The sequence below is a fragment of the Anabrus simplex genome, chromosome 4 (assembly GCF_040414725.1).
Source record: "Anabrus simplex isolate iqAnaSimp1 chromosome 4, ASM4041472v1, whole genome shotgun sequence".
Lineage (NCBI taxonomy): Eukaryota > Metazoa > Arthropoda > Insecta > Orthoptera > Tettigoniidae > Anabrus > Anabrus simplex.
Window position 1 is genome coordinate 409,683,587 of NC_090268.1, and position 12,184 is coordinate 409,695,770.

The following is a 12,184-nucleotide window of genomic DNA, read 5'->3' on the forward strand; positions in this document are numbered from 1 at the left end:
AGACGTATCCTCTCGTGGTGAACGCCCATTATGAGTGGGATATTTAAACGTTGCCTTCTCCTCAAGACGTCTTAAGCTCGGATATTGGAAAATAGAGAGCTCGTGCACATGAACCATAGAAAGTACTTCTTCGCTCGAACTATTGTACCAGTGATATATCCTTTGCAATAACAATAACTCATAAGTACTCAATATGGAATATCCACTTAAAATCAGATATGAAGCTGCAAGAATCCTGCACGAGATTTTTAAATTATGAAAATATTAAAACTGACTAAAAAAGCTTCAGAATGATAATTTTGTAAAATACATTTCTAGAACTGTAATAGTGCTCATATAAAACATTAAAATCATTGCATACTATTATTTCCATAATTTCCGAGACTCACATCTCAGTTATCCTGTTTGGAGGGGAAATGAAAGGTAGAAGGACCAAAAGAAGACCTAGAGTGCAATTTACCGACAACTTGAAGCTGCTGGCCAAAGAAGTGAAACACTTGGAAGACATGAAAGTTACCCACCAACCTTAGGATTGAGGACAATAAGAGGAAGACTTCCTTCATGGATTCCCTATCTGGCATTCCTTAAAAGTATTTTAGGTTTGTTAGGGAATGAGTGGCAGTGTGTTGTAACGAAATCAAAGCCAGTAACAAGTTACTATGTGGTGAAAAATATGTCTGCATTTACCGGCAGTAATAAAACTACGTAAAGCAAATCATGTTAATTGCATCTGGAATTCCTCTGCTATGTTTGTTCCTACCTAGAACTTATTGTAACTGATCAGACTCTAAATATTTAACAAATTCTGAGTCAACATTGCTTTACCACACACAAATTTAACCTCCGGCAGGGTCAGGTCCATGGTCAAATTATAGTACAGGTCCACTTCCGCTAGAGAGAGAGAGCGAGAGAGAGAGAGAGAGAGAGATATCTATATGTGGTATTTATCCACTTTTCCTACATCCCGTCTATTAAATTTGCGAGCTATGGTAAAATAAACTCACTAATATATCAACTTAAGTATTACATATACATCTCACGTAAGGAGCAATGAATGAAGTCTAAAAAAGTAGCTGGATTCCGCTGGGATTTCTCACGTTGGTGTTCTACACCACAACATATGCTCTGTTATATGTATGTTCAGTCTTCAGCCCGAAGGCTGGATGGTTCCACAACAGCTTCACTATTAGCTGTCATAGATGACCTGGACATCACTGAAGAGGCCTAGTGGGGAAGTGAGGAGTGAGGTAGTTCCCGTTGCTTTCCTCATCGAGCCAGAAGTTACTATTACATATCAGTCTGCCAAGCCCACTGAAATGCATGCACCTACCGACCCTATGAGCAACATTTTCATACGATTCATAACAGGGACTGGCTGCATAAAGAATGGCACTACTAGGATCACTCATACCTCAGTCACTTTCATAAATTCAAACCCAAGGGTAAAGATAACGATAAGGATGCTCTGGTACGATTAATTATTGGTCCCCGACACCTGAAAGTATTAAGTCCCGGAAACTAATTTCACAGAAGAGGAAGGGAACATTATTAGCCTTGCTCAAGGGATATCGGGAACGGGAGATAACCTCCAAAAAGAACTCGTTATAAGCGCTCCCTAGTGGAGTTAAATAATTAATAAATAAAACCAAAAATATGTTTCTTTCAAATCTGTTCTCTTTACGGGCATCATTTGCAGTTCAAACAAAAATGTAATATGACCGGAAAGTATTTTAAATCATGAATGCAACAACTAGCAAAAGATGCAGTACGGTATCGAACATTTCCCTTGATATTTTTTTTTACTAGTGGCTTTAAGTCGCACCGACACAGATTGGTCTTATGGCGACGATGGGATAGGAAAGGCCTAGGAGTTTGAAGGAAGCGGCCGTGGCCTTAATTAAGTTACAGCCCCTGCATTTGCCTGGTGTGAAAATGGGAATCCACGGAAAACCATCTTGAGGACTGCTGGCAGTGGGATTCGAACCCACTATCACCAAGCTGCGCGCCCCTCACCGCACGGCCAACACCCCCGGTGATAAATTATTCCAATCCCTTACTCCCCGTCCTACAAATAAATATTCGCCTAAATTTGTCCTCTTAAATTCCAAATTTACCTTCATATCATGATGTTTCGTAATATTAGAACCTCCGTTCAAGCTATTTCTTCTGTTAACGTCATTCCACGCCATCTCTCCAATGACAGATCGGAACATACCACTTAGTCGAGTAGCTTGTCTCCTTACTCCAAAGTCTTCCTAACACTGCTCCTTTGACGGAAATCAAGTGAACACATCTCCAACCTTTCTTAACAACCTCGATAGTATGAATATCGAAATGAAAATCATACCTTGTTTAATAACACCCAGGTACACACAGTGATCCCCACTCGTTTGTTGGAAATCAGTGCTTTGCTTTGAGTATCATTTTTGTTGTCGTATCAAGTAATCTTGGTGTAGATCCCGTACACTGGAACCATACTCTAAATGACTTATACGCTTATAAGTCATTTAAACGCTCTCTCTTTTACATTCTTATGCAACCTCTAAATACACTCATGACTAAGTGAACACATGTGTAAACTTTCCTAGCAACCTTGTTAATATGATTTCCCCAACGAGGGTAATTACCTACTTAATACCTGGATGAAAAGTCTCCGCTGTTTAGGCAGCAGCGCGCCGGCCTCTCACCACTGCATTCCGTGGTTCAAATCCCGGTCACTCCATGTGAAATTTGTGCTGCACAAAGCGGTGGCGGGACAGTTTTTTCTCCGGTTACTTCGGTTTTCCCTGTCATATTTCATTCCAGAAACACTCTCCTATATCATTTCATCTGCCATTCATTAATCATTGCTCCAGAAGAGTGCGAAAGGCTTCGGCAGCTGGCACAATTCCTATCCTCGCTGCTAGATGGGGCTTCATTCATTTCATTCCTGACTCAGTTGAATGACTGGAAACGGGCTGTGGACTTTTTTAATATCTGGACACGTAGATTCATCCCTCCTCCATCCTATTTGAAGGGAAAATGAAAGGTATAAGGACCAAAAGAAGACCTAGAGTGCAATTTATTGAAGCTGCTGCCCAAAGAACGGAAACGCTTGGAAAGTTAGTAATGAAACTTGAAACAACCGGAACATGATATCGAGTAGGCCTAACTTTTCTTATTGAAAAACAAAGGCACCATTATTCTATATAGGGATGTGCCACACCCTTCGCGCACTCATCGTACATCATTAATACTAATAATAATTAATAATTTCGTGTGGCTATTTCTAGCCGAGTGCAGCCCTTTTTAGGTAGACCCACCGATGAGTTTGGGCGGCATCTGTCATGTGTAGGTAACTGCGTGTTAGTGTGGTAGAGGATAGTGTTATGAGTGGTGTGTGAGTTGCAGGGATGTTAGAGAGAGCACAAACATTCAGCCCCCGAGCCACTGGACTTAACTAATGAAGATTAAAATACCCGACCCGGTCGGGAATCGAACTCGGGACCCTCGGAACCGAAGGCCAGTACGCTGACCATTCAGCCAACGAGTCGGACTCATTAATACTCATTTCTAAGTACAGGTTTTCTTAAAATTTATTCGTGGTTTTAACACCGTTTTTGCACGTGCTGACTCGCATTCCGATTTGTTCTAAAGTCAACCATTCTGTACCCGTCAACAAGAACAATAATGTGTGTATTGTTGGTTGTAAAAGTAATCGCTTATGTTTATCTCGATAAGCAGCAGAACTCTACCTACAATCCTAGAGTTGTACGGGGACGAAAATTATTTTATACACCAAGAGGGTGTCCCACCTCACTACAATCGAGACGTCACAGAGTGCAGTGAAGAAACTTTCCCTAGGCCGAAGGGGTATTGTCAAATTTCCGACATGGTCCCCATATCTATCACCTCTAGACCTCTACATCTGGAAGAACTTAACGAATGTTGTGTTTTGGGAAAAGCCACCTACACTGGATATATTGCTTGAAAACATTGAATCATAGTGTGCAGCAATTTCACTGGACCGCGGTCGGAAGAGTAGACTTGACAACACTGTAGTTATGCCCGTTGCCAGTCATACTTCGCCTCGAAAGCTGAACAGCTGCTTGCCAGTTAAGGGATAAATAATATTACGGAATGAATGTTGGACAAACATATAGGCCTATAGGGTGTCCCAGGAGGAACGGTGGATATTCAGGGATATGACAGGAACGATCGTATTGTGGTATGGTGAGCCGGTGAGTCCTCCGTGCCAATGTACAATCGCATTCACAAGGAAACATGTAACGTTTGGGCGAAGATTTTGGCCAACGCTGAGGATGAAGGAGAAGTAAACTAGACAACGTCACATTTGTTCGTCTTCCAGGAGGTATGGCTTGTGACGTTGCGCACTGAGAAGTCACTCCAAACTCCATTTATTCGGGAACTGATTAAGATGTTTCTATGGTTATACATTCTGGCTATACTAATTTTTCTTAATCAAGGAAAACAATTAATTAAATGTAACTTGGTAGATATCATGGTACTTCCGTTCTCTCCACCAACCCTGCACGTGTTAACGCGTCTGATGGGTGTGACCAATAAGAGAGGTACTGGGTGGTTCTGAGGGCTGCACTGATTTCTTGCCTGAAATTAATATTTCTGGACACGAGATACTAAAGATTTTGAGTGTACAACCACGGGAAGTAGCACAAGCTAGCCAACTCCAACCGCACGTTCATTACAAAGAAAGGCCCTCCCTCTCCCTACTGCCGTCACCAGGCGGAGGACAGCCGCTTGCGGATTGGTCAGCATCCCCGCCGCTCCTAACTGGATCGTCCTGTTCGCTGTCTGGAGGCTTTCGGAGTTATGGAAGAATCTGGACTGCGCGTGGAGAGTATTTGCGTTCGGGAAGATTCTGGGAGGCGTGTTCCTTCTGGAAGCATCCAGATGGCATGGGCCCAAGTATTTAAGTCAAGGCCACCTACGGGGTTGAGTTAGTTGGTGTAGTTCAGCTCGTGTAGTAAGTCCAAGGTGCGGACTCTGTGAGTTAGCGAAGAGTGCAGTCGGTGAGTCAGTGACAGCCTGGGCTGAGGTGTCTGTTGGAGTATCTGTTGGAGCCGAGGACTCGTTTCAGTGTGTCTGTCGTCGTGCGTTTGAGTGACTTGGACCAGCTGCTGCCTGTCTTGTGCAGTGTGGAGGACAGCACTGGGTGCCGACATGAGGCTGTGAGTGGAGTTCTACGGACTGAGTGGACAGCGGACACTATCCCGATCTGCGATACTGACGTGTGGATTGCAGACCGTGACCGCGCTGACGAGTGTGACTGAGTGGCTCAGTGAGTGTAGTGTAAGTGATCGAAGACTCTGTTTGTGTGTTATTGTAGACGAAACATGAGAAACTAAGAGAGAGAGCGCGAACCGTGTAAGTGTGTGTCCTATGTACTTGTGTTAAGGGAGTGTACTTGTGTAAGTCGTGAGTTCGACAATCGTGTGTAGTTTTAGTTCTTAGCTAATACATTTTCGAACTAGGACACTACCAGGTTCTGTCTTATTTATTTACCCCGCCAACACGTAACAATATGAAGCAAAACACTTCATATGGACATATGCCCTACTCCGAGTTGTTTCCGAGATAGAACACATTTAATGTACATTTGTTTTCAGGCTAGTGGTGCGCACGTATGTGTCTTGCCCACCCAATCTCTATTACGAGGTGATCCCTGGCTGGGCGGTCGTCATACGCCCTCAGGACGCAAACCACCTCCGCTCCCGAGCGCCGCGACGAAGCGACCCAATTCGACTTGCTGTACTTCACAAAGTACACGCAGACCGACAAGGCCGCCAGCCAGGAACGACGTTACGTTGAAATGAAGAGATTAACACAGGATAAAGTGGCATAGAGGGTTGCATCAAACCAGGTTATGGACTGATGACTCAAATAAGAACAACATGAACAACAGGCTTTGTTTAAACATTTTAGGCATACAAAGCATAATAGAAAGCGAATAATGCTGCGAAATAGACGGGAACACTTGGCGGCTGAAAATTCACTTCGTGTTCCGGCCTGATAGTCTATAGTGGGAAGCGCATGACTGATGAGCATGTTGCCAAGTCTCAGACTATCCTTTCTACTGAAGTTGGCCGTGACTGGATACGTTAGAGACTGTTGTTCGTGGCTCCGTTCGGCAGCATCGACTGGGTTTGACGGCTAATGGTGGCCACTTCGAATACCTCAAGTGATTTCAATAAATTTTTATTTTCCACTTGCTTTACGTCGCACACCGGCATAGATAGGTCTTATGGCAACGATAGGATACGAAAGGGCTAGCAGTGGGAAGTAAGCGGCCGTTGCCTTAATTAAGGTACAATCGCAGCGTTTGCCTGGTGTGAAATTGGGAAACCACGGAAAAGCATCTTCAGGGCTGCCGACAGTGGGGTTGGTACTCAATATCTCCCGGATGCAAGCTCACAGCTGCGCGCCCCTAACCGCACGGTGAACTCGCCCGGGATTTCAATAAGTTGAACATTAACCTAAATCTTAATCAAATTTTATACTTGTACTTCAATGTATTACAAAGTTATTGATGAACAGTGTATAAATTTTAGTGGAACTCCCTGTGTAATATTTAATTTCATGCACTCGTCATTCACTCCTACAGTCACTCAAGTCGTGTGCACTCTGAAGGAATTTACGGCGGGCAGACCATGAGGAGTTTTAATATCTACAGGAAGAAAGTTCCATAACTTCGAAGCAGTGGCCTGGAAGGAGTGACTCTAGGTATTTGTTCGATACGGTGCTATTTCTAGCAGCGATCCGGAACGACTATTAATTTCTTGAAATGAAGAAACAATCATAAAACTGGACGACAGGTAAAATATGTACCGGGCGAGTTAGAGGCGCGCAGCCGTTGCACTGGCCACTGGCCTTCTAAATGCGAATCACTTAAAGTGTTCTGTTTTGTTTTCAACTATTCTATAAGAATGTTTTCATTGAAGCCTAGAAACATATTGTTTGCTGTACAAAAGACGGTAAACTTTGCAGAATATCACACCGAAGTTCTGCATGTGATATCTGTAAACGCATATACTGTCGGAGTAATTGTGACAGGTGTACTTCAGAAGGAATGAGAACATTATTTTCCTAAAATCAGCATTTAAACATGATTTCATGGGTGCATAATTTAGAGTGCCGGCCCCGTGGTATAGGGGTAGCGTGCCTGCCTCTTACCCGGAGGTCCCGGGTTCGATTCCCGACCAGGTCAGGGATTTTTACCTGAACCTGAGGGCTGGTTCGAGATCCACTGAGCCTACGTCATTAGAATTGAGGAGCTATCTGCCGGTGAGATAGCGGCCTCGGTCTAGAAAGCCAAGAATAACGGCCGAGAGGATTCGTCGTGCTGACCACACGACACCTCGTAATCTGCAGGCCTTCGAGCTGAGCAGCGGTCGCTTGGTACGCCAAGGCCCTTCAAGGGCTGTAATGCCATGGGGTTTGGTTTGGTTTTATAATTTAGAGCTCCGATTGCTTTTTCACGTGCCGTGAAACTTTATCCTGGTCCTAATTATTCTCAATACAGGCTGATACATTTTAATTGGTGAAATATCCTTGGAATAGTTATTTTTAAACACCTGTACTGTCCCTGTAATCGTGATATGTGTATTTCATATTGACTGCAAAATCATAACCTGAAAGTAGCATTTAAACGTGATTATTGGGCGTAAATTTCAGTGTTCCGACTGTTCCTTCACGTTCCGTACAGCTTTACTCTGGCCGTAACTATACACACATTTGGTCCGATACAGGCACTTTCCCGCTGATGCGCCCTGCATGCCATGTTGCCTCACGAAGTTATTTCTTCCGCGCAGTTACAGTTCCATGCGTCATGTGCCGGCACAGTGTACTTAAACTTTCTGCTTCAAGCTCCTAATATTTCGGAACAGCTGACTGTTCTGGTCTACCCAACCCTAGTTGGTACACGACAACACCAGGCAGCATTCAGTCCACAGCACGCGTGATTCGTTACGATGTTTCTGGTTGGAGATATAGGGTCATCCTTCCTGGATCCCCGACCTGACAGCCGGTGCTTTCCATCTCTCCGAACCTGTGAAGAAACACTTGCGTGGTAGGCGATTCAGCGACGAGACGGCCGTTCAACATGACGTAAGGATGTTGCTTCACGAACTAGATAAAGAATTCTTCCATTACACTTTCGATGACTTGGTTTGGAAAAGTGTCTAGACAAGAATGGTGGCAATGTTGAAGAGTAGTGCGTATCAGTGCTCTTCTACTATTTACACTTATATCTGCGTGTAAAACAAAGTTTCTCAATTCTAGCTCAGGTGATCTTATTTTTTAAAACCTAACTGACTCTACCTTTTGCATTAGTAAGGATTGTACTTCTTCTGATTTCCATTCATAGGTGTAAGAATTTCGAACTCCTCAGGGGGTCTTAAAACAGATACGGGGTTTTACACTGAAATATTTATTATTGTAGTAAGGATGTATAGGAGAGTCTCTGGTAAGACCCCTGTTAGTGTTTGGTTCTAGTGTATGAAACCCTCACCAGGACTACTTGATACGAGACCTGGGAAAGATCCAAAGGAAAGCAGCACGATTTGTTCTGGGTGATTTCCGACAAAGGAAAATCTTTTGCCTGGGAAGATTATTCGGGAGTAAGGAGACGGCGAGCCGCTCGTCTGAGTGGTATGTTGCAAGCAGTGAGTGGAAAGATGGCGTAGAATGGCATTTGTAGACAAATAAGCTTGCACGGAGTTTTTAAAGTAGGACCCGTTGTGCGGAAAGGGACCTAAAGTCGGATTTTTGTGTTTCTAAAATTGGCATAAGACATGCTTCTAGGTGCAATACTTCTGAACATAATAATTATTGACTGTTATTATTAACAAAACTGTATTTTGAGAAAATTGCAATGACGCACACTCACTCACCCACTCCGTAGGCTTCTGAGCGACGTGAAGTTCCCGTGCCGATCTTACAATCCTCCACCTTGAGCCTGCTGTTCCCAGTAATGGGTTTGGAGGGTCCGGTATACCTTGTTGTTCTCCTTCTTCCATGTGCTTCGGGGTCTTCCTGAAGGTATTTTCCCCTTGAGGAGGTCCCTAGTATAGATCTACCGGTGCTCTGTTATCCTGCATCCTCAGTACGTGTCCAGCCCAGCACAGTCTGTTGGATTCTATCACACCCATTATAGTGTGTTGTTGAGAGAGGGTGTAAATCTCATAATTAGATCTTTTCTGCCAGCTTTGAGAGATAGGATCAAACCATAGTCCCAATTTTTTCTATAAATTTTATTCCCAAAGACTTGCTACTGCTGCTGCTCTTTCCTGGTTATACTCCATGTCTCGGAACAATGCAAGAAGTACTGGTCGAATGTGCATTCATTGTTACAGACTTGGAGCCTAATATAGGACTCATAGAGTAAAATTCCTTATTTGCATTCTTAATTCTAGCTTCGTGTTCCTGTTGCCTTCGGTTTTACTAATCGATTAATACACAAAGGAATTTAAAATCCTCTACTCTTTTAAATATGTATTTTCCAATCTTCAAAGGCAATCTGTCTACCTCCTTGTGATTCGGTCTCTGTACAACCATGTAACGTGTCTTTTTTATCATTTACCCGTAAGCCAACATAGAATTTCCTTCTCTTCAGCTCTTCTGCAAAATTTCCATTGCCAAGTTTTGGATCTCTTTCAGCGCAACGGGTCACATATGAAAATAAATTTGGAATTCAAGGGGACAAATTGGGGCAAACATTCTTTTACTGGACGAGGAGTAAGTGACTGGAATAATTTATCAAGGGAAATGTTCGATAAACTTCCAAGTTTTTGAAAACATTTAAGAAAAGTCTAAATAAACAATTCATAGGGAATCTGTCACTTGGGCGTCAGACCTAAATGCAGATCATTGATTGAATAACTGATTCATTGATTGTTGGTTGATTGAATGATTGATTGATTGATTGATTGATTTATTGTTGATTGATTGATTGATTGATTGATTGATTGATTGATTGATTGATTGATTGATTGATTGATTGATTGATTGATTGATTGATTGATTGATTGATTGATTGATTGATTGATTGAGTGAGTGAGTGAGTGAGTGAGTGATTGATTGGTACAGATTTTAATTTTCCTCGGCTATAAATTGCTTTAAAGCTCACCAATTTATAACGATTGAGCAATTCGGCTCTCAGGCCTCTAATAGCACGTATTCTTTAGGAACAGCGGTGCGATCGTCTATCTCTTCAATTACCTGATAATTATCCACGCCGTACGATCCTTCACAGGTGATGGAGTGATAATCGCTTCGCTAGGTTTAAGAGCCTATCACCGATACTGAAACATTTCAAGGGGCAATTCATCTCACATACCGAATGAACTACAATATTTAGAAAAAGTATATACCGTATAAGGCAGAATACACCACACTGAAATGTTATTTAATTCCCTTTATCCGGTATGTGTGCAAAGTTCCTTTTCAGGGGCAAATATTTATTTTTCTTTACTTTGTTGAGAAATATTTGATTGATAAGAAATTAAAAATCAACAGTTTGCTATAGGATTGTGAAGCTTAGATCCTTTCCAACAGAATGAAGGTGACCTAGGCCACCATAGCTCAATTGGTAGAGCAACCGACGCGAAATCGGGAGGTTGCGGGTTCGGATCCCGCTGGTGTCCGGTAGGCCACTTTTGTTCTGTACTTAACCTCTCTTCAACACGTACTAAATGCACGTAACACGACCTAATAGGTTCAAAGTCAATTTCGAATACAATGCGGTGGTGAAAATTCAATATTTAATTCTTCATTGCTTTCATTTCTCCATTTCCACCATCTTTCTATATTTTATTAATTTTTTCGTCAAAAGTTGAATTCTCAACTTTCTTCGAGGACTTTTATTTCTTAGCTTGCCTACTGTCTGCCTCAGACAGTAATATGATTTCCTTTTCAATATAAACTTCGCTTTTGGATTGCTGAATTTATGGCCAGCAATTGGAAAAAAGACTTGGATTCCTACTACTTTTGTGTTACTGGTATAATCCGGCGGAGACATTGCATTTCCCAAATCGTTATGTGTGGAACGCTGTTTTCTTACTTTATTTCGTGTTATACATATATGATTTCTGAATTGGTATATGTCTATATTTAATTACAGGTGTCACTTCCTGTTTCTAGCAGGGATAACCAACGAAGACTGAGGGTTCATTCCTTAAAATGTAAATTACACACATTGGATGATGTTCTCGATGACCAAAGAGAACCTAATTACCACCAAACATTCCGTCTCAAAATAGCATTTCTCCATTTGTTTTTAAAATGTATCGGCAAGAAACAAATGAAAAGTGTCTCCTTTGAATAATCGGATTTGCAAAACAGTACACAACAATAAATCATATTTTATAATGCCTATGAGACTTACTTGTAACTCATCTGCACACTAACACTACGTGAAATCTAAACATAAATGTATTCCAGGCACCGCTCTCCATGTTAATAAACAACAGCGCATCCAAGTTATAGCATGATGTAGGGACACCTGGCGGCACTACTGAGAAGCTGGTTGGGGACGGTTTTTATGCTCAGAACTGGCACACATTTCCTGGCCTTTTATGTGTCGTAGATAACGGTATCGGTGTGGACATTTAAAAAAAAATAAAAAATTGTCTAAAGGTATTGAACAAAGAAACACATTACAGAAAGAATAATGTAAATAAGTTTAATTTGGCTAGAATTTGAATTAAAAAGAAAAAGAAAACGAATAAAGAAACAATAGATTTTAGGCTACTTTTCCGCAACCGCATTTAGGCCGGAAGTAATTTTCGAATTTTTTGTTTTATTTGATAGACAATTTGGATCGTGTACAACAGGAAAGTCACAAACTTGGCATGGAAATTAGTTGGAACAAGACAGAACTAATGATTGTCAACAAAGGTGCAGAGATTCAGCTGCCACAGCACCTTAACAATCTCCAAAGAGTCTGTCAGTTTCCTTATCTTGGTTCAATAATCGAGGATAAAAGTAGCTGTGAAAAATAAATCAAACGTCGCATCATTCTCGGACGTACAGCTATGGCAAAATTAAAGAAGATCTGGCAAGATAGAGCAATATCTATGAATACGAAGAAAAGATTACTCCATTCGCTTGTGTTCTCGATCTTCCTGTATGGATGCGAAACTTGGACCATAAAAGCTAAAGACAGGAA